At 40.3% G+C, this 21672-nt stretch overlaps 1 long non-coding RNA gene across 1 annotated transcript in view; it reads left to right on the forward strand.

Moving 5' to 3' along the window:
- Positions 1-19567, forward strand: part of LOC309344844 — a 73562-nt gene extending 53995 nt beyond the window's left edge. Inside the window, exons 3-4 of the long non-coding RNA XR_014157904.1 lie at positions 18376-18586; positions 19484-19567. This is a non-coding gene — a long non-coding RNA (uncharacterized lncRNA). The remainder of the gene's footprint in view (positions 1-18375; positions 18587-19483) is intronic.
- The last annotated feature ends 2105 nt before the right edge of the window (positions 19568-21672 follow it).

Raw genomic sequence — 21672 nt, forward strand, 5'->3', positions numbered from 1 at the left:
AAAAATAAACCCCAGTCTCCTCCCTCCAGATGCAGACAGCATTGTTATGAAAAAGGTTCGAAACGCACTAGTAATGGAAAAGTTAATACAAGCCAGACAGCAGGGGCTAGAGAATTCACATGAAGCATAGCTTCTGCTCATTCAGTTCTCAGAAAAAGAAATTTCCCTAGTGCTGAAATTGCACTTTGGAAGGGAGTTGTATTTAATAGATGCTTATAAGCCAGGAAATTCACAGAAGGTATTTGTGCAGCCTTTCATTTAGGAGCATATGCTCGTGAGTGGGATTGTTTTGTCTCCCAGGAAATGGAGGAACCAACCAATGATAATCTAGGTACCGGTAAATGTAAGATGCCACAGAGCTCCCAGTACATTTAGAGCACAATTCAAAGTGTTGGAGCTGACCTTTAAAGCCCTGAACGGCCTCAGTCCAGTATACCTGAAGGAGCGTCTCCACCCTCACGATCCAGCCTGGACACTGAGGTACAGCTGCAAGGGCCTTCTGGCGGTTCCCTCACTGCAAGAAGTGAGGCTACAGGGAACCAGGCAGAGGGCCTTCTCGGTAGTGGCGCCCGCCCTGTGGAACACCCTCCCATCAGATGTCAAGGCAATAAGCAACTATTTTACTTTTAAAAGACAACTGAAGGCGGCCCTGTTTAGAGAAGTTTTTAATGTCTGATGCTGTATTGTTTTTAATATTCGGTTGGAAGCCGTCCAGAGTGGCTGTGGAAACCCAGCCAGATGGGCGGGGAATAAATAAATAAATAAATAAATAAATAAATAAATAAATAAATAAATATTATAATAATAATAATTTAGATCTGGCTGATTTCCTCTTCCCAATTCTGGCAGGCAACTGCAATGTGATTGTTGTAATCTTAAAGGATTGGTATGAGCTTTTCCCTGAGGACGGTAACTCACATTGTGGTCTTCCAGCATCTGGAATGACATAGCATGAATTCAAAGACTGCCTCAGTTTGGTAAACTTTATATAAAGCAAAATAGTACACACTATATATTTAAAACACATGTCTTCCTGCAAAGAATCTTGGGAAGTGTAGTTGGTTAAGGTTGCCAGGAACTATAACTCCCAATGGCTTCATTCAGGTTCCGGCAATCCATCTTCTTGCTTTTGGGGGCCATTGCCAAGGTTTCGTTTTGTTTTTGTTTTTAAAATATATACTGCTATAGCATTTTTTTAAAAAAATCAAAGCAGTTCAGAGCAACACTACATAAAACATATAATAAAACCATGTGAAAGAGTTAAAAACAGACAATAATTACTTATTGTGGAAAGCTATTTATTCTTAAGAGAAAAATTATCAGCGGGCATTTAAATTAAACTTATGATTTCCTGCTGCTACTGACCCAGCTCTCTGGCTACCATGGGACATTGTTCAACCCTCTTTCATAGTGGGCCTTAGCAGATCAACCTGGTGATGGTGACAGGCAGCAGTGTTCCTAGCAACCCTGGGCAGCTAGGTCCTAGTGCATGGGTAGGCAAACTAAGGCCCGGGGGCCAGATCTGGCCCAATCACCTTCTAAATCCGGCCCACAGGTGGTCAGGGAATCAGCGTGTTTTTACATGAGTAGAAGGTGTGCTTTTATTTAAAATGCATCTCTGGGTCATTTGCGGGGCATAGGAATTTGTTCATTTCCCCCCAAAAATATAGTCCAGCCCCCCACAAGGTCTGAGGGACAGTGGACCGCCCCTTGCTGAAAAAGTTTGCTGACCCCTGATCTAGTGTCTACTTATATATCTCCTATTGCTTGGTGGCAATGCTCCATTTAAAACAAATGGCAAAGGGGAACTCAGGGCAGGTAGCAGTTGCTCTGCCAGGATGCTGGGGCACAGATAGATGCCTGAGGATGCCAGGTACTGATATTGGCCCTGGGTTCCAAATATGGATATGGAGCTGTGACTTCCGTGGCTCTGCATTATAGGACACCAATTAATTTTTAGATTATGTTGGAGGTGGAGATGAAGAATCCAGACCCGGGTTCCATTATGAATGTTGACATTATATACATTTGGGGTATTGACGCAAATTTTGTAATTTAGGACTCTTGTGCCCGGGGATATTTCTAAACTAAAATAATAATAATAATAAATTATTGAAAGAAATATTGAGAAACAGGATCTTGAAATAATTGATCTGTTGGTTACTAGTTTGCGTTATAAACCCCTGTGGTCACTGCCACAGAGTTAAGAATTCAAGTTCTGATACAGAGATGGAAGAGGGTGGCATCATAACAGAGCAAGTAAAGCAATTATGAATTCACAGGAATACCACTCCAGTGAAGTAAGGGGATTGACAAAATGTCAAACCCGTGGCCTAAAGGAAACATTTTGCTAATGAAAAGAGCACTTTTTCATGACATCGCATCCAGGAACTTACTGTAATACTCTGTTGCCTTGCCATAAACCTTATTAACTTACCAAATGTTTTTTAGACACAAAGTCTTGACAGTTGTGTCTGGTTTGCCCCCACCCTCTTTGTAAGTGGACCTTACTGGTAAGAATCAAACATTGCCTTCTGGCCTGTCTAATTGGGCTGGAGGAAATGGAGTTGAGGAAAGCAATATGAGAGATACAAAGTACAATGAGTTTTTGAGGCAGGAACAGAGCAACACGTGACATGCACTTGTGCAGGCAAAGTATCCCTCCTGGTACAGGGAACCATAATTTCCATGTACACTTAGGGGAAGTACAATGGTTTGCATTCTGCCTGGGCCCCAAGAAGCACACTGCAGCTATCGAGAGAGGGTGTTGAACACCTACTTAACATTATATAGGACTGGCCTATCCCACCCAAACATACCTGGACCCTGTAGTTGTCATCAGAGGCTCCTCTCTTTTGCTTTGTCTAAGGAATGTGCAGAGAGTGGCATTAAGAGAACAGGCTTTTTCTGTGGTGGCTCCCCATTCGTGGAATTATCCCCAGGGAAACACATCTGGCACCATCACTGTCAGTTTTCAGGTGCCAGACTAGAACCTTCTTGTTTGTCCTGTCTGTAGGCTGTTAATTTGGATCACACCTTGATATGATTGTGGTTTTTTTGTGGTGCTCATCTTTTCTTGGGCAGGCAGGATTTTGCCTTCTTCTATTTTTTTTAAAAAAATAATATTTATTAACATTTTAAAGACTGCTAAAGAAAAAAGAATTAAACAAAACAAAGCAATACAATACAAAGAAGAGAAGAAGAAGAAGAGTTTGGATTTGATATCCCGCCTTTCACTCCCCTTCAGGAGTCTCAAAGCAGCTAACATTCTCCTTTCCCTTCCTCCCCCACAACAAACACTCTGTGAGGTGAGTAGGGCTGAGAGACTTCAAAGAAGTGTGACTGGCCCAAGGTCACCCAGCAGCTGCATGTGGAGGAGCGGAGACTCGAACCCGGTTCCCCAGATTACAAGACTACCACTCTTAACCACTACACCACACTGGCTCTCAATACAAAAACAAAAACACCACACAACACCAACCCCCAAACATTAAATTAACAAAACCAAACAAACACAATTTAAAACACATCTAATAAGTTCAGTATCTTAACTTTCATTTACTTGTTTCAACGACCTCCTCACACCTCCCTTTTTGTATTCCACTTTAATTAACTTTTCAGCAATTCCTTTCCATCTTCCTCTGTTTTCTGTCCTGTAATTTATCTTAATATATTCTAACCTTATTTTTCCCTTAATGTATAATTGTCTTAACATATTTTAACCTTATTTTCCCTTTAATACTCTAATTTGTCTATTTGTACTTAATTCCTTGTAACATTTCTACTAAAGCCATATAACTCCTTTCCAACATTTTTCTAACACTCATTAATTTTACAATGTTTTTATAAATAGTCTTTAAACTTTTTCCAATCTTCTTCCACCGACTCTTCTCCCTGGTCCCGGATTCTGCCAGTCATATCCGCCAATTCCCTATAGTCCATCAACCTGGTGATCTTCTGTCTGATCCTCTTAACTCTTTTCCAAGTCCCTTCTGTGAGTCTTCTTCATATTTATACATGAGCTTTACTTTGTCTTCCACTGATCTTATTTTCATTTTCCTTCCTTTGAGGCTAAAGAGTAGATCTCGGGGAAACTCCCACCTAAAGATGATTTTATTCCTTCTCGACAAGGCAACCAAATCTCCGTAGTTAAATCTAAGATCCGAAAGGTATTTCAGGACGTCTTTCAAAATTTCCACTCTTGACTGTTGTTCTTCTAAGTTCCTCTGGTAGTTCCAACAGTCTCTTATTTTGTTCTTCTCTTTTTTCTCTCCTCTTCCAAGTCCGAGAGCCCTCACAGTTTTAATCTCTTCTTGACCCAAGTCCCGGTCCCAAAAGTCATCAAATTCCTGTGTAAGGAAATCTATCAAACTTTCCTTCTCCAGTTCAGGTAGGGCTCTGATCCTCGAAATCTGATTTTCTTTAAATTCAATCATAGCAGGCATCAACTTATGGTCATCAAATTGCATCTGTAAGGCTGGGACTCTCTCTCCAATTGTGTTACTTTAGGTTCAACAGCAATAACTTTCTCCCTAGCCTTCTCCACAGTTTGCCATGTCAAAGTAGATTCCTGTGTCAGTTTCTGAATAGTTTCTATATTGGTGTTCACTTTTTGTCCCAAATTGTCAATTTTGGTAGTTACCACATCCACCTTTTTGTGAAGCTGTTCCAGTGAGTCACTTATATTACATAATACAACCACTAAGGCCTCTTCTGTCAACATTCTTAACCGATTCAAGGTTCCCAGAATCTCACAGGTTTTTATCTTGCAGCTGGAAATTCCCCCAGCTCAACTCTTGTGACAGTTTCAAAAGCTTCCTCTAGAGGGAAACAGTTCCTCTAGAGGGAAACAGTTTCTATTTGTGTTAGTCCTTTTAAACTCAATTCAAACAATAAAGTTAGTTTCAAATTTCTGTTACTTTTACTCCTTTTTAAACACAGACGGAGACCATGGAAACAATGTATTCCTCTTATTTAACTGTCAGTGAACGTTCTAATCACGGTCAGTCCTGTTGGCAGCCCGTTTCCAGGATCGGAGTGGTGGTATATTAACTCTGTTCGCTCTCTCCTGCAGGTATACTCAGTCCAAAACTTTCCCCCCTCTTCTCCTGCCCCCAAGGGGGGTTTAGTATTTTTTACTGATGGAAATTTAGTCCTTTACAATAGGCTTTCCGAGACTTCAACTTGCATCCTCATTGCTTCAATCTATTTACAAAAGGGGAAGGTGGACTTCCTGTTTTAGACCTCCCCGTTTCGGCACCAAATTAAGACGTTTAAAAATCCAATTCTCCACTCTACTCACGGGTAGTTGCTTTAAGATCAAATTGTCCACAGGAAAAAGTCAGCGCTCTCCGGCAACAGCTATGCGGCTTCGCTCCGTGGAGGAAGCAGTCAATTCGAAGCACCGCGCCGCTCACCCCACGTTGCTCCGGATCCCCGAAACCGGGTTTCCCCGTGAGTAGGGGAGGCGCAAAAGGTGCCAGCCGAATCCCACGTTCACAGGCTTCACCCGCCTGTCATTTCTAGTGGGTCTCCACCTTCGCCGTGGCGGCCAGACCCGGATTCCTACGAAGCAAATTCCTCCTGATCAGAGGAATTCCGCCATTACCAGAGGCGCTAACCCGGAAGTCAGGATTTTGCCTTCTTCTAGTTATTGTTGGGTGAGCACTTTAGAAATTCTGTTTGTTGGATTCTGTTTTCTTTCTGATTTTAACTGTTTGTATTTTATGGATTTGTGAGTTGCTTTGAGACATTTTTGTTGCTTTCGAGACACTCACAACAAATGAATGCAATTAGTAATGCTTAAGATAAATAAATAATAGTATAGACTGGGGTGGCCAACTCCCAAGAGACTGCAATCTACTCGCAGAGTTAAAAACTGGCAGGTCAAAGTTGCTGAGCTTTTTTTTTTTTTTTTTAGGAAGAAGACCCTTTTTAGGAGTTCAGGGCAAAAATGTTGAGCTTTCTTTAGGGGAGCCAAACTTGTTGAGCTTCTTTGGGGGGAAGCCAGTGATCTACCAGTGATCTACCACAGATGTTCAGTGATCACAATCTACCTGTTGGACGTGCCTGGTATAGATCAAGCAACATTGTAGGACCCTTGATACTACAACTGCAACACGAGCTCATTTGTCTGAGAGGTGACTAAAATGTTTAGAAAAACCACATTGTACTCTCTTCCTAGACTACATCCTGTCAGAATGCAACTGGGTGGTGACATGGCTAAATGCTCTCACATGTAAAATAACAACAACACACCTTCCTGCAAATGAATAAGCTCCTCAAGGGGAAGGCAATGCTAGAATGTAATGAATTCAGTTGGACCCCTCTCACTAGGTACTATGGTTCCAGAGGAGTCAGAAGAACAGTTTGCAAGGTCCATTTAGTTTCCCTAGCAGTGGCCGTGCTTCTGTATACTAAAGCTGTTTTGCATGTTTATATATACATCTTCATCAGTTCGCAAGGCAAAGTGGCATCATGTCACTGGCCCCTCCATTGAGGTTCCCCAGCTGGCCACATGTCCAAATATTGAGAATGGGCATCTGCAAATGGAAGCCTATATACACAGAATTCAACATGCATGGACTTCTATAGGATGGGGAAATCTGAGCAAGCAGGTTTCACAATCCCATGGAAGCCTATCTGCATGAGCAGGCTTCCCTTTCTTGGACGTCTGTGGTCAACATGTCAGCATGCTCACATCAGTAGCTGCCCGTAATATACATACATGCTCACATCAGCAGCTGCCCGTAATATCACATGCTAAATGCATGAAAGGGGCTTGTGTGTTTAACCTTCTTTTCACAACCCATGGGAAAATATACCCAGGTAACTAGGGATGGATGACTCTGTCATTTTCAATTTCTCTCAGTTTCTGTTTTCTAATCTTAATTTCAATTTGCCGCATTCATTATTTTCTATTTTAAAAAAATGCCACGTGGAAATATGTAAGGATTTTTTGTGCGTGTTTCTCCTAATGTGTGCATTTCCATGTGCAATTCTGTATCCTATGTGCAATTTTATGCAGTTCTGCAAACAATTTTCCTGTAACAATGCATTTTTGTTCACTATCATTACGAATACCTGTATTTCTACATGCACTTTTCACTAATATGTGCTTTTGTATGCATTCTTTGGTTGGAGAAATGCATCACAAAATTCAGAGAAGTGCAATTTTTGAAGGATATATATATATGCATATATTGGTTTGGGAAGTGTATATTTTATCAGTTTGAATTAAAATGCGAAATGAATGAATCCCTGTCCCCCATCCCTAAAGACATGGCACAAGGAAGCCATGAAATTATTGGTGAAGACAACTATTACTCATATTTACATGGACATCTTAGGATGGAGAAATTCAACATGGGATGGCAGACTGGACAATTTTTGCTTTATTCAGCCATTTACTCCAGCAATAGACTTTGTGTGGGAGAGGAACAATGCAGGGGTTTCTACAACCCCAAATACATGGGTACTCCACGCTGCCCTGCCATTGCAATCTTCCCCCATTAATCCCACATATGACACCCATTGCCACTAAGAAAACATTGGAACCAGTGTTAAGATTTGAGACTCCCGTAAGCGTTTTAAGAAGTTACACATGCATTCCACCTCAATACATGATGCTTCCAGGCTGCTGCTATTTTCAGTTCGAGTTCAGCCACATTCCATCAAATTTAGGTTGCACTGTCAAAGTTGTTTAGGGAGTATTGCACAACAAATCCACTTCCCCAAAAGATCGGACGTTTCGTGATTAGGATAGTGATGGAGAAAATGCACTGGAAAGTGTGGAATACAATGGATGCAAGGCCATTTTACCTTCCTATAAGCAAATCAGAATGAATGCTTAATGAATAGATTATCTGTAAGGGACCAATAGTAAAATGGAATGCATCAAGGCAGAAAACTGTTACTTTTTCTTAATGACTGAATAGGCTGTGCCACTTATCCAGAGAAAACTGGACAAAATCATTTTAATAAACTGAAGTATTTTCATTTGGCTCACAAGAAAATTGGTACAGCATCATCTGTGATCTGCATAGTATCACCAGTCCATTGCATGTAACTAGTTTTATTCCCAATCGACTGAAGATAAACTATAGCTCCTTATAAGTGCAACTTTGAATCCCTGTAGTCTCAAAACTGGCAATGTTTTAATCTTTAAGCTATCTCAAAACTGGCAATTAGTCTTCGTGATTAATTCTAACTGGGAAAATGTACAACTTTGGCAGTTTTGTACACAGCCAACGGAAGGTTCTGGTGGTGACTCACCCATCCTGGAAGTTGTGCAGTTTTAAGAAGCCTCCAAGTCAAAAGATCACAAGTATGAGTGGAAAAGGGCAATAAACAGCACTTCTGCAGACTGGCTCCAACTTTTGGTAGTCTCACCCGCTAGTGCTGACTGATATCTCAGCACCTGCCTACACTTAAGCCTTCTCTACCTCCCTCCCAGACCTAGCCAACAGTAGAAGTACACTGCAGGGCCGCAACTGAGTAATAACACAGGAGGCCAGATGTACAGAGGTGATTCACACTGACCACTCCTGATCATCACTGAACCATGATGATCACTGGGTGAACTTGGGCCATCCAATATTTCTCAGTATAACCTACATACATTACCAGGTTGTTGTGTGAACATAAAAAGTGTGTGTGTGTGTGTGTGTGTGTAGGGATTCTTATATGCAGCATTGAGCTTCTGAGAGGAAATAAAGTCAGCCAAGGGTTTTCATTCTACATCTCTGCTGCCCCACTGTATTCCACTGATTCACAAAATGCACTTCAAAAATATTTATTTTAGTCATCGCTTTTTGATTCTATAAGGCAATGGTTGCACTCCAGGCTTAGTTGTTTGTTGTGCTTGTGGGGAGAGAAATGAAGTTTATTTGTGAAGTCTGTATATTTAAAACTCATGAAAAAAATCAGTAATAACAACAGATATTTTGTCTCTACTATCCAAATGTATTCTGATCTATACAATATAGTCAAACAAATATGAAAATTCCTTCCTTGAAAGGCTTGAACTTCTCTGAAGTTAATCTATATACAAGCATGAAAAACAGCAATTGACTCACGCATATATATATATATATATAACTGGCTACTATTTGCAAGCAATGGTTTCCATACTACAATTTGTGGCATATTTAAAACAGATGGAGGCATCTCCAGGCCTGCCTTGTCCATGGCCAAGAACATTTTTTCAGCCAGAACTCTGAACTTGTTGCCACATAAACAAAACGAGTGATTTAAGCTAACCGTCTACATACTTTGGACAGACGAAAAGTGCTGAAGAAAAGACCAAAGCCAAAAGGAATGGCACTGCAAAAATAGAAAGGACGGAAGAAAGAGAGAAAGATAAATGTTGGCAGCAACCCACTGCGAGTGTTTCTGTGGAGAAGCTCTGAGCAAGCACTAGCACATCTGGAAATACTTTCTCTAACACTTTGGCCCCATAAGTGCACAGATAAATGTGCATGCTGCAGATAAGATGTGGGACCATTTCCATGATATCCCTTAGAAACCACATAAAATACTATGTTGTGCTGGAGTACGTACATGCTGTATGCAGCATTGTCTCATTCAAACTCTGTGAACAACTTGCCAGAAATGTCAGACGTGAGTTATTGTGCTCTGGTTGCAATTGGTTTGAAATATTATTTGATTATAAACATGTTATTTGTCCCAAGGCTTTCGGTGATCAGAATTCCATGAAGCAGAGGACTTTTTTTATATATAAAAAATCAAAACCTTCTATTTCGTGGAATTATGATTAGTATCTTTGGAATAATTGTCAGTATAGGTAAGGAAGAAATGAGCCTAAGTAATGTATAGACTCACTGGAGTGCAATAAAGTAAAAGGATCTGGGAATAAGTTATTGCTTGAACCCTTCACTACCTAAATATCCACTTGAACAGCTCCAGCAGAAAATATGGTTCGTAGAATCCTGCACCTGGCAACTGTGTTAGAACATTCCAGTTTTGCTTCACTTACCAAGAGCAAGAGAACCCTTACAAAAATGCAGAACAGGTGCAAAAACAGGGCAGTGATCCATCTCCTGGACCATATGAATTGCTTTCAGGATGCTACCTCAGAAGCAGTAGCTGCTCCCTTCCCACATACTACATCAGCAGCAGTGCAGAAACACATGTCCTCAGATTTGTATACTGCAAATACTTACCGTTGAGAGATGTGATGTGTTAGTTGCCATGGATTGCCCCCCCCCCCGAAATTTAAATTCCAGGAGTTTACAAATACTGTAAATGCAAATCTTCTAAACCTGTTACATAATCACAGTTTCTAATTCAGATAAGCCTACATTTCAAAGCAGACATGGGGAACCTCAGGCCAGTCTTGGCCTGCACGGAGATCCAAGTTGGCCTGCAAGTCTATTTCTCCCAAACTACACCCACCTGCGTGATGTCATTGGGTGATGTCAGCTGATGGGCTGGGTTATGTCCTTTAGGGAATGTGTTGGTGAAGCACACCTTTCCCACTAACCCATGGGTCAAATTTGCCAGTTGGGTGGGAGTGCCTTACTATTAGTCACCTGATATAATGATGATTGACAGTTGGGTGGCTCGATAAAGATCTAGCCTGCTAGCCAAAAACGTCCACCACTTCCATTTTAAGGAAACTTCAGAAGCTTTTCTATATATATTTTACTCAGATAGGTTTCAACTATTTTAAATGCATCACAATGTAGCAGCTTTATATGGAAACATAATACAAAAGCATAGTGATTAAGTGTTTTACTTAAGGCAACAATTCCCAAAGTATTCATCAGCTTGTTCCGTTATTATTTCAAAACCAACACTAAAAATGAAACATGGAAGTATTAAAATCTTATGGGAGATATGTTAGCTGATTTAGATCGGCTAGACCTCTCTCACCATACTGAAGTTGAAAAGAACACTGGTCAAGGTATCCAACGGAAATGTTCCAGCCTTATCACATTAGCAAACTTGTGGACTGTACCCCTCCCACCATCTTAGGTCTGAAAATGGCTCCTTGCTCCATTGAGAGAATCAAATAAGAGATGGTCTAAACCTCCGCTACTAATCACCACCAGCAGCTTTGTGTCCCACTGAGACCCCCATCCCATTCCCCCACCTGCCTTGTTTAGCCTCATTTTCTGATGGGCTCTCATCTGTCTTTATTTAATCTAAACAGAACACTTAGTGATCTGCGAATCAACGTTTTAGCTGATGGGGTGTATGAAGATACACAAATTTGGGGCATGTAAATTTATAACATCTGCCTTGTTTGGGATTCTGTTTTGTATATGTTTTGTGATACAGCTCTATGCTCCAGAGTGCATTCCAAGTACATGCTATAAAATCCTCCTGAGAATTTAATTGCATTGGTTGAATTTTTGTGGTGTAAGGAGCTGCAAGTAATAATGGAAAAGGAGTTTGTTTCATAGCCCTGCCAAATGAATATGCACATGGAAAAAGAAAGTTTCCTGCAAGGAATGACTTTGCTGATTCTTAAGTTTACTGTAAAAATAAAAGAGCTTAGGGATAAAAAATGAAATAAAGCCAAGGCTATACACTTGGACCATTATCTGTGAACTGCCCTGAGATCTCTGGGTATAGGGCGGTATAGAAATTTGATTAATCATCATCCCCATCATCATCATCTTTTGAAATGATAATGTATTGACCAATGTTAAGTGGGAGATGGTTTAATAGGGATAACCAATGTTGTGCCCTTCAGATATTGTTGAACTCCAATTCCCATCAGCTCCAGCCAATATGGCCAATGATAAGGGATGAAGAGACATCTCTGGAAAATACCAAAATTCTATGAGATGCTGTCACAAATTATCTGTTTTTTTCTGCTGGCTACTTACTTGCCCTGGTGTTATTACTGGCCTATATTCAGCCAGCACAAGATGTCTCTAATCTTTGTCGCTAACATTTGTATGTACATTTGGCAAAACATATTACATTAGCTTGCATCCAAAGAGTAAAAATATATATAATGTATACACACATACATACCGGCAGCCTTGGGAGAGAACCACAAATGCAGCCAGAGCTTTATCTTCACTTTTAATAGAGTCAATTCATTTTGCCAAACGGACAAGTCATTATTTAAAAACTTATTCTATGGTTAGTGTATTCAAGCTGTGGGAACTGCTGCAGTGGAAAGCGAAAAGCAATGTTCCAGCTGCATGGGCTCTTCTCCCCTACACGTACATGTCCATTCTTTGGATCCCAGCCATTGCATACAAAATGCTTATAACATCTCTACTGCAACATCACAGAGTCCCAGCTGGGCCTGTCATCTGACCATTATCAACACATGTATATAACTAACATGAGTTAAGTTTGTACTTTTAGCTTTGCATTCAGGACTTTCTGCCTCCCAGTTGCTTTAAGACTTATGGTTTTTTTTAGCCTCCCATTTCACACTTCTGTATGCTTGAAAGTGAATGAGAAAGAAAGAAAGAAAGAAAGAAAGAAAGAAAGAAAGATTGCTAAACATTGTAAGAATACAGTACCCAAAACACTATTTGAACGGTCTTGCACAATACGTGCCAAATTAAATATTTTACTTCTCTTTCAAGATAGCTATGAGCCATAGTGTGTCCAGTTTCTGTAACCATGATAAAACTCCAGTGATTAACTCTAAAATACACTAGTGCAGGCCAAGCTACACGGACTTCAGTGTTCATTGTTTATTCAAGGGATTTTACAGGTTGTCCTACAGCAGGGATTCCCAAACTTTGCCATGAACTGCTTCAGAGGTTCAGACTTCCTGCAGTTGTGCTTCCCTCTGCTGTTTCTGCCTGTGAGATGGGAAAACAATATTCATATCCTGCCTACCCACTCAGTATATTCTCTAGTTGTTTGCCACTCACTCCTGTGTTGCCAGTACAATTCAGTCACATCTCAGCTAGCTACAATATTGTTTTTCTGGTAGGCACCAGGATTGGAGATAAGTGCTATGTTCAGTGTTGTGTTGCTTAGCACGAAGACCTTGTGCTTAGTGCAGAGATAACTGATCTTTGCATCAGCTGACTGACAAATGGGTGTGGTTTGCCCAAAGTCATTGTGGGTCAAATTCAGAGGCCTGGTGGGCTTAATTAGACTCAATGGTCAGAGGTTCGCCACCACTGTTTTACAGTTCCCTGGTGATGATTTTCATTATAGCTCTAAACATATTGATATTTTTGGTGGAATAGCAATGGTAGAGGATTCCACTAAAAAGTGCAAGCTAAGGGTTAACTTGTACTTGGGGCTTTAAAGCATTTGTGGGTGTGTTGTCAGGGGTCACTGAGGCTACAGCTCTAGTTAACAGTGCCCATTGCATTTAGTGGATCCCACTCAGCTACATTAGTCAAAAAACAGTGTTTTGAATGTGTTCTAAACATGCAACACCAGATGGCACTGGACAGCAAAAAAAATTGAAGCGATTTTCCATAGCATTTTTTCTTTTGTTATAACGATTTAACTTCTGACTTATTTATAGTGCCCCCCCCCCTGTGTGTAGATCCATCCGCTGCCTGGAGATTGGGTTCATAGGGAGAGGGGGATAGCACAGCAACTGTGTAGAGCCGCAGAATATTTGTTCAGCCTTGGTTTTGTGTAAATAAAAAAGCTGTCATACCCAGTAGGTGTGTTAGTTGTGTTATATTTGCCTGAGAAGGGGTTTGTGGAATAACCACCCTCATATAACCAACATACTTAAAGGTAAAGGTAAAGGTACCCCTGACCATTAGGTCCAGTCACAGACGACTCTGGGGTTGCGGTGCTCATCTCGCTCTACAGGCTGAGGGAGCTGGCGTCTGTCCCCAGACAGCTTTTGGAACATGTGGCCAGCATGACTAAGCTGCTTCTGGCGAACCAGAGCAGCGCACAGAAATGCCGTTTACCTTCCCGCCGGAGCGGTACCTATTTATCTACTTTCGCTTGACGTGCTTTTGAACTGCTAGGTGGGCAGGAGCTTGGACCAAACAACGGAAGCTCACCCCGTTGTGGGGATTCAAACCGCCAACCTTCTGATTGGCAAGCCCTAGGCTCTGTGATTTAGACCACAGCACTACCCGTGTCCCTTACCAACATGCTTAAGTCTAATTAATGCATGAAGGGGTTAATGCCATAGATTAAGCTGTCTTACTAGGCTTCGTGAGGTCACTTCCCCTTACCTTGGAAAGAAATGGGCATACAAGCCTATTCTTCAACCTCCAGTCTAAACTTGAGAAGTTCGAGGTGTGAAGAGGTCTGAGCTGGTTGTCCTAAGCTCAGACCGCATGGCTCTCACACACCACCTGAGTACCTATACCAATAATATAGGAACTTACACCAATGTAATTATGCCAAGTTTTACTGCCTGTACACATAATCTGACATTTGCAGAGTTTGTAAGTAAGCCAATTTTTAACTTACCAAATGTGTTGTCTTTTTCCTATGCTGTGGCAAGGGAAATGTTGAAAGTCAACAGAGCATATTTTAAGCTCTAACAGCCTATATTTCCATGCTTTACTTTGCTGCAAGTTTTGTGATTTTAAATTTCTGCTAGGGTTCTCTTACCAAGGCGTACTTGCCTCAAACATGGATCCTGCCCTCCAGCAGTTTCTCCTTTTATATACCTCTCCCCCCACACCCTTACCACTTGCATGTTACAGTTGTGCACCTGTTAGATATATGGCTTGATCTGCTTTGTTCACTTTTATCTGCTGCTTTAATCAGCCACTTCTGCAAACAATTTAAACCACATTTTGTATGCTCCGAAATAATGGAACTGAAACAAAAGATTTTTCAAAACTTCAAAATTCACCCAAATGTCCAATTGTGCTATTTGTTTTTTGATAAAATTCAAATTTTGAATGTGCAATTTTACCTCAGAATATGACAGCAGAGTTCATTAGCATCAACATAGGTGTCAACGTTTCCCTTTTTTAAAGGGAAATTCCCTTATTCTGAATAGGATTCCTTACAAGAAAAGGGAAAAGTTGACAGCTATGTGCATCAATGAAGTTTAATGCTTTGCCATGGTTAAAGCAAATCCAATGAATGGACAAGGATGGGGAGGGGAGAGGGGATTCATGCTGGAAGAGGGGAAAGAAGAGGAGGGATACTGTTCACAAAGAGACAGCACACTCCTAATTTCTAATCATGGTAAAGTCTGCACCAGGCTTACTAGGTGCTCTGTTTGTGTGTGTGTGTGTGTGTGTGTGTGTGTGTGTGTGTGTGTTTTAAAACTGTGGGTCTCTGTGATTTGATTAAACATAGAATCCTATACATATGAAATCCTTTCAAATCAGGAGGAAAAGAAGTGTGAGATGAGCTATGTTTGTTCGTGGGATGGCTTCTTCCAAGAAAGCCACACACAAAACCGCACAATCTCAACACATTTTGATTCATGTTTAAAGAGTTCTGGTGGTCTTGGAGACTTTCATAATCCTCTCAGTCTCTCCCTCACAAATAATATCACTGAATTTGCAAGCAGACAAGTTGGCAGCCCTCAAGCATTCTTAAACAAATGGGGATGAATAAGCATTTTAAAATACAAGCTCTTCCTCAATTGTAAAGGAGAAATTATTTTTTTAAAAAGAAGTCTAGATCACCAGTGTCAGGAAACTGAACCATTTAACTGTAAACACCAGTAGGGACTGGTTTGTACAGTGTGGTTTTGAAGTCTTCTGTGCACAAAGGAAAGGCACTTTAAACACTTCATTTTCTCCATTGCATCATTAACTGCTCCATAATTTTAGGCAGATCAATATTTCCAAACATTTTAATAGATGCTGTAAGAGGAAAATGTAGAAATTCATGCCTGCTATTGCATATACAATGCCACTGAAAATGCTTGGATCCAGGGCCGGATTTAGGTTAGATGAGGCGCTAAGCTACTGAAGGTAATGGGGCCTTTTATATGTCCAGCTGTCCTTTGTCAACAACAAATTGTTGCTGTTTTTTCTGTTGAATATATGCTATATGGTAATTTATGGACCTAATAGGTATCTAAAGCCATTTGCACATAACAAAATATGTATTTTATCAAAGTAATTGTTGAACTGAAATACAATTAAGAAGAACTATATTAATAGTGAATTTGGGGGGGGGCAAGAAAGTGGGGCCCTAAGCTGTAACTTGTTTAGCTTATACATAAATCCAGCACTGCCTGCATCAAATGTGTCTTTGGAAAAATCATAATTAACACATTTGCAACCGAATAGCTTAATCAACCTATTTGGTCCTTGCAATGGCTGAGGTAATTTTGTGTGTGGAGTATATGCTAGTTATTATCAAATAATAATTACTGCACTTAGTTGAGGGGACTTTGTATCCCTTAGAAATGGAAGGTGACTTTAAGCATCACACATATCTCCTATACCATCTAGGGGTGAGGCATTTAGTGGACTGAGGCAAGCACCTCACCTCAGTGGATCTAATCCTCACTTGAGGATTAGATCAGATTCACACTTAGTATTAGCTAAGAGTTTGCTAAACAACCCAAAATGGAACAAGGCAGATCTGTCATCTTTCCTGCCATAAAAGCAAACTTTAAAAAATATTATGCTTTGGTGCATGTTCTGTACCTCTATGAACTCTTTGAGTTCTGTACTAGAAAGTGATATACAGTGGTACCTTGGGTTAAGAACTTAATTTGTTCTGGAGGTCTGTTCCTAACCTGAAACTGTTCTTAACCTGAAGCACCACTTTAGCTAATGGGGCCTCCTGCTGCCGCTGCTGCACGATTTCTGTTCTCATCCTGAAGCAAAGTTCTTAACCCAAGGTAATATTTCTGGGTTAGCGGAGTCTGTAACCCGAAGTGTATGTAACCTGAGGTACCACTGTAATTTCTGTTTCTCCCTTATGCAGCTGGTCCTCCTTGTGATGTGGCCATCTAGTGTTTATTTACCTCTGTTCAAAGAAGATTAATTAAGTTTTTAAAGCCTTCTCTGGTCTTCATAGTTGAAGCTGTCATCCTAGTAGATTTTACATCCTCTACAAACATCACAACTGTTACTTCATGTTGGGCATATTTGCTGCACAGATCCCTCTCCCCACTGGTCAATAATTGGTTCTAATAGTGTAATCCTATGCATGCCTACTCAGAAGTAAGACGCACTGAATTCAGTGAAACTTACTCCCAGGTAAATCTATATATATGATTGTGCTGCTAGACAGTTTCCTGAATGCCTTCAAGTGTTCTGTAAAATATTTGTAAAAAGTTGTTTACTACTTTCAGTTCCCAAAGAGTGCTATTTCATTTATATTAGCTCAATAAGCAGTTTATTTTAAGGGATTAATATAGATTAAACAGAACTCTGAAGAAGCTGAAATATGGATTTAAAATACCAACTTTGCTCATTAATGGAGTCTTTCCCCTCTAAATGAAGAGACCAAGATTTGGATTTCAAATATACATATGAGATATGAATTCTATAGCACTTCATACTCTGAAAAGTGATATTTTGATTTATTATAATATAGCTCAAAAAAGCCTTAGCAGAAAATTGATAATATGTTAACTGGTTTAAAATGAAAAGAACAATTACATAAGTTGTTATTATTGTATAAAATGTAACCTTAAGGTAAATGCTTTCCCCCGTCCAAGACACTTTTCAAGGCTTGCATGAACCTAATTATATTTTGGCTGTACTTTTTTCCCCTCTTAAAAAAAATATTTAGTTTTGTGCTTTCTTTTCTGTTAAATGCCTTCATTTTGCAAAACACTTTTCCTCTTAATTTAAATCATATTCTTTTCAAGGAAACATGTGTGCTTCCCTGTCCCTTGTGTTGCTATGGAAATCAAAGCATGTGTTATATAAGTAAATATATTTTGTGCCTGCAGATAATTATTTTACACTTCCTAAAACTCTTAAGATGGTCAAAGAAAAGCACCTGCACCTACCTAAGATAGTCCTAGGAAATATTTCAATAGCAACAGAGAGACCAGATTGTTATTCTCCATGTCGCTGCCTGCATTCTTTCAACTGAGGAGCATACAAGCCCTTGTTGTACGATAAGGTGTGACTCACCTTCACATGTTCCTAAGATTAAAAGCAGTTTTGCACATAGTATTGCAAACATGGAGGGTTCTCTCAATGAAGTTCGGATCCCTGAAAATGCAATGTTCCTGATCATGTGCAGAGAGTTCTCCATCCATACGTGCAGAATCTGAGGATGATTCAAATACAAATTTTATAAACAAACAAACAAAAACACATCAAACAAATAAAAACACGCAGGTTGGGACTCATAGCCCAACTTCTCAAACCCATGACATTTGAAAAGGGCTCTAGAGCATGTTTAAGGAGTATCTAAAATGTCCACATCTATTGTACATATGTGCCCACAAAGTTCTTACCAGTACTCTTATATTTGTTTTATGTGCTTTCTGTGTTTAAATAGGGTGGCCATGTGTGTTCCTTTACAGAGGACAGCCTTCTCGTTGAAGAGCTGTGAGAGGGCAGTCCTCTGTTCAAAGGAGCCCTCTGCTTGAAGAGCTCTCTGGTCACAAGAAATGTGAGCAGAATCCTTGAAGTTGCCCATCAATAGCTAACACCTGGACAACAGGCTGATCTGCCACACTGTACACCTGGTTACCCTCTTCCTCATCATGGTGAGATATATTGTATTTCAGTTTACATCATAGTGATAATTTCTCAGTTGGAACCTTTAATATAAATTGTTGTTGTTGTTTAGTCGCTTAGTTGTGTCCGACTCTTCATGACCCCATGGAACAGAGCACGCCAGGCACATAAATTATAATGTAAATTATAATGTATATATAATAATATAATATAAATTAGCACGTGCCAATTTTATTGAAATCTGTGTCACCCTGTGGTCCTCTGCTTTGGTGATCTGTAAGTGTTCGCACTGTATTGAATGCATTTGTGTCTTTTCACACCAGCCAGGTGTGCACTGAATACAATTTGAACATTGGAGTTCATTCGCACATGCATGGACCTTATCTTTTTGACTTTCAGCTGAACTGTCTTTATTGAACATTTTTGCATGTGCGGTTATATGAAAGTTCTCATGGCAGTCTTTGATGTGGGATGGTTGTTTCACACATGGAAGTAAACCTTGATCTTTTAGTCAGTGAAAAAGTTGGCTATGGTTGCAGAAGAACATCAGTAGTTCATTGTAAATCAGAAAAAGAAACCGCTAGTTCACAAATTTGACATATAGGAGGGAAGAAGAGGGGTATGTGGGCTGTGAAAAATTTTCTCCTGCTACAGCAACTACTGGGTATGCCAGTGGAGGTCATCTTATTATGGACACAACTTTTAGATGACACTGCATTCACCTCTATTGTCACAAAGGCTAGAGATATGATCCTTATAGAAATGAAAGCGGATTGTTAGCAATCAGAAGCCTGTATTTCATTTTTGGGCTGGAAATCAAATTCTGTACTTCACAGTTCATTATTGTCCCCTGTAGATCTTTGGCTGAAGTTTTCCATTCTACCTCCTGAAGCATTTCCTACCGTACATGTTCTTTTTTTTTAAAGCAGGGGATATAGAATGTTGTTACAGAACTTCTTATGTTCCTAAGACCTTGGAAGCAGACAATAAATCTTTCCTGCCATTAGAAATCTGCAATGTAATCTCCGATGGTGTACAGATTGCAGCTTGCCTCCAGATGTTTAACTTGCAATGGGAAGCCATCCCCTACCTGTATGATTCAAACAATGCAAGAAGTAACTATTTTGCCAATAGTGGGAGGGTGGGAGGAAAGCAGGTGTTGAATGCATAAAGCTGGGTAAATATAACAGCCATGACTTTATTAAGCATACTTCCCAGTGCCACCTCCAAGTTTTGAGGTCTCTTGGGCAAGATGCCTTTAGTGTGGCTTTCTCCTCCCAAGTTGCTGCTCCACGTCTTCACTGGTAGCATAGCTTGCATACTCAGAGAGGGCTGGTGATCAGCCAGTGATAGCAAGGAGGAGGAGGAGCTGCAGTATATAGAAGCTCCAGTGAATGGCAGTGGATTCCCTGGAGTGGGGGGTGAGCTTCGGCAAGTGCTCAATGAAGTCTACTCTTGATGCTGAGCATCATACTTCAGGCTGGTTTGGTGTACAAGGAAAGGGACATCAACTGTAGCCTGCCTGCTGGAAAGGTAGTCACACTGAACTCAAGTGGAAACTATATTGGAAGAATGTTGATGGGAAGAGAGTCCAGGCGTGTGTGGGTCTATACACCTTTAACTTAGCGGTGGGACCACTTTCAGCCTTGAGGCTGGATTCCAACTTATCCAACCTTCTTGATACTGCATTCAGGTGGTAGGTACGGCCAGAGGCAAAAGTGAGTGGGTCAAAAAGTTTACTTATTTCTGTGCATTTTACAAATATTTTACATAATTTATGTTCAGTTCCATCATAGGCCAAATTAGGCCTCTGGCCAGAGGTTCCCCTACCACTGTCTTTTAACCATATCCCTGGGTGTGGGATTGAATCCTATTCCAGTTGCCAGGCATGGAATTTATTGAGGAATGCCAAACCATGCTCATCCCTAAAACCTAGCCGCTGCCCAAAAGAAAGACTTCATTTGGGAAAGCAACATGCAGCAAGATCCCTAAGCGGAAACATGTGCAAGAAAAACCAGGATCACTCTGAGGGAGGGAAAAATAAAAGGAATAAAATCAAAGCTGTTCCTGTCAGTGCAAAGATGGAGAGCTGAGAAGTCCCAGTTCTTGAACCTATAGAGCAACTGAAGGCCATTCTGAGGCGCAGTAATTAAGCAGGATGGTAAAAAGACCCAATAAGAACTGCAACAAAGCACAACCCTTAACACCTCCCCCCCACGGGCCTCCTCGAGACTTGCTCTTCAGCATTTTCAGCATCAAAGAATATGAAGAAGAATTGCAGAAGGGACTTGGAAAAGATTTAAGAGCCTCGGACAGAAGATCTCCAGGTTGATGAACTATATGGAATGTACGGAAATGATTGACAGAATCCGAGACCAGGGAGAAGAGATGGTGGTAGAAGATTGGGAAAGTCTAAAGTTTGTACATAGAAATATTGTAAAATTAATGAGTGTTTGAAAATTGTTGGAATGAAACTTTATGGCTTTAGCAGAAATGCTATAAGGAGTTAAGTATAAATAAGTATTTTAGTATTAATGGAAAATAAGGTTAAAAATATGTTAAGACATTCATAATGATAAAGATAGAGAAAGATGGAAAGGATTTGCTGAAACAAGTAACAGAAGTGGAATACAAAAAGGGAGGTGAGAGGAAGTCGATGAAATAAGGGAATGAAAGATAGACTAATGAAATGGTATGCTATATGGTTTTTTTTTAATTGTTGTTGTTTTGTTTTGTTTAATTTAGTGTTAAGGTTGTGTTTTGTATTGTTTATTGTATTGTTTCTTCTTTTCTTCTTTTTTCTTGTCTGCTGTAAGTTTGAAAAGTAATAAAGATTAATTTTTTAAAAAACAAACACCTCCCCCCCACACCCAAAAAAGCTTGAGAGCTTTTTGCAAAGCAACTTGAAGGAAGGCCTATTGCCAGTTTTGTGCAGACACACAGACCAATTTGGGCAGCGAATGTTAAGATTTTGCCTTGCACCTAGAGTGAAACTGACCACCCAGAGACTTGTCTTCTCCATTCTTTGGCTTGTTTGTGATGGGTTTCAGCTCCCATAAAACTTCCAGCATTAGGAACAGCACCGAGATATATTGTCTTGCTGTTTAAATCACAG

Source organism: Podarcis erhardii (genome assembly GCF_964252035.2).
Source record: "Podarcis erhardii genome assembly, chromosome: 1".
Taxonomy (NCBI): domain Eukaryota; kingdom Metazoa; phylum Chordata; class Lepidosauria; order Squamata; family Lacertidae; genus Podarcis; species Podarcis erhardii.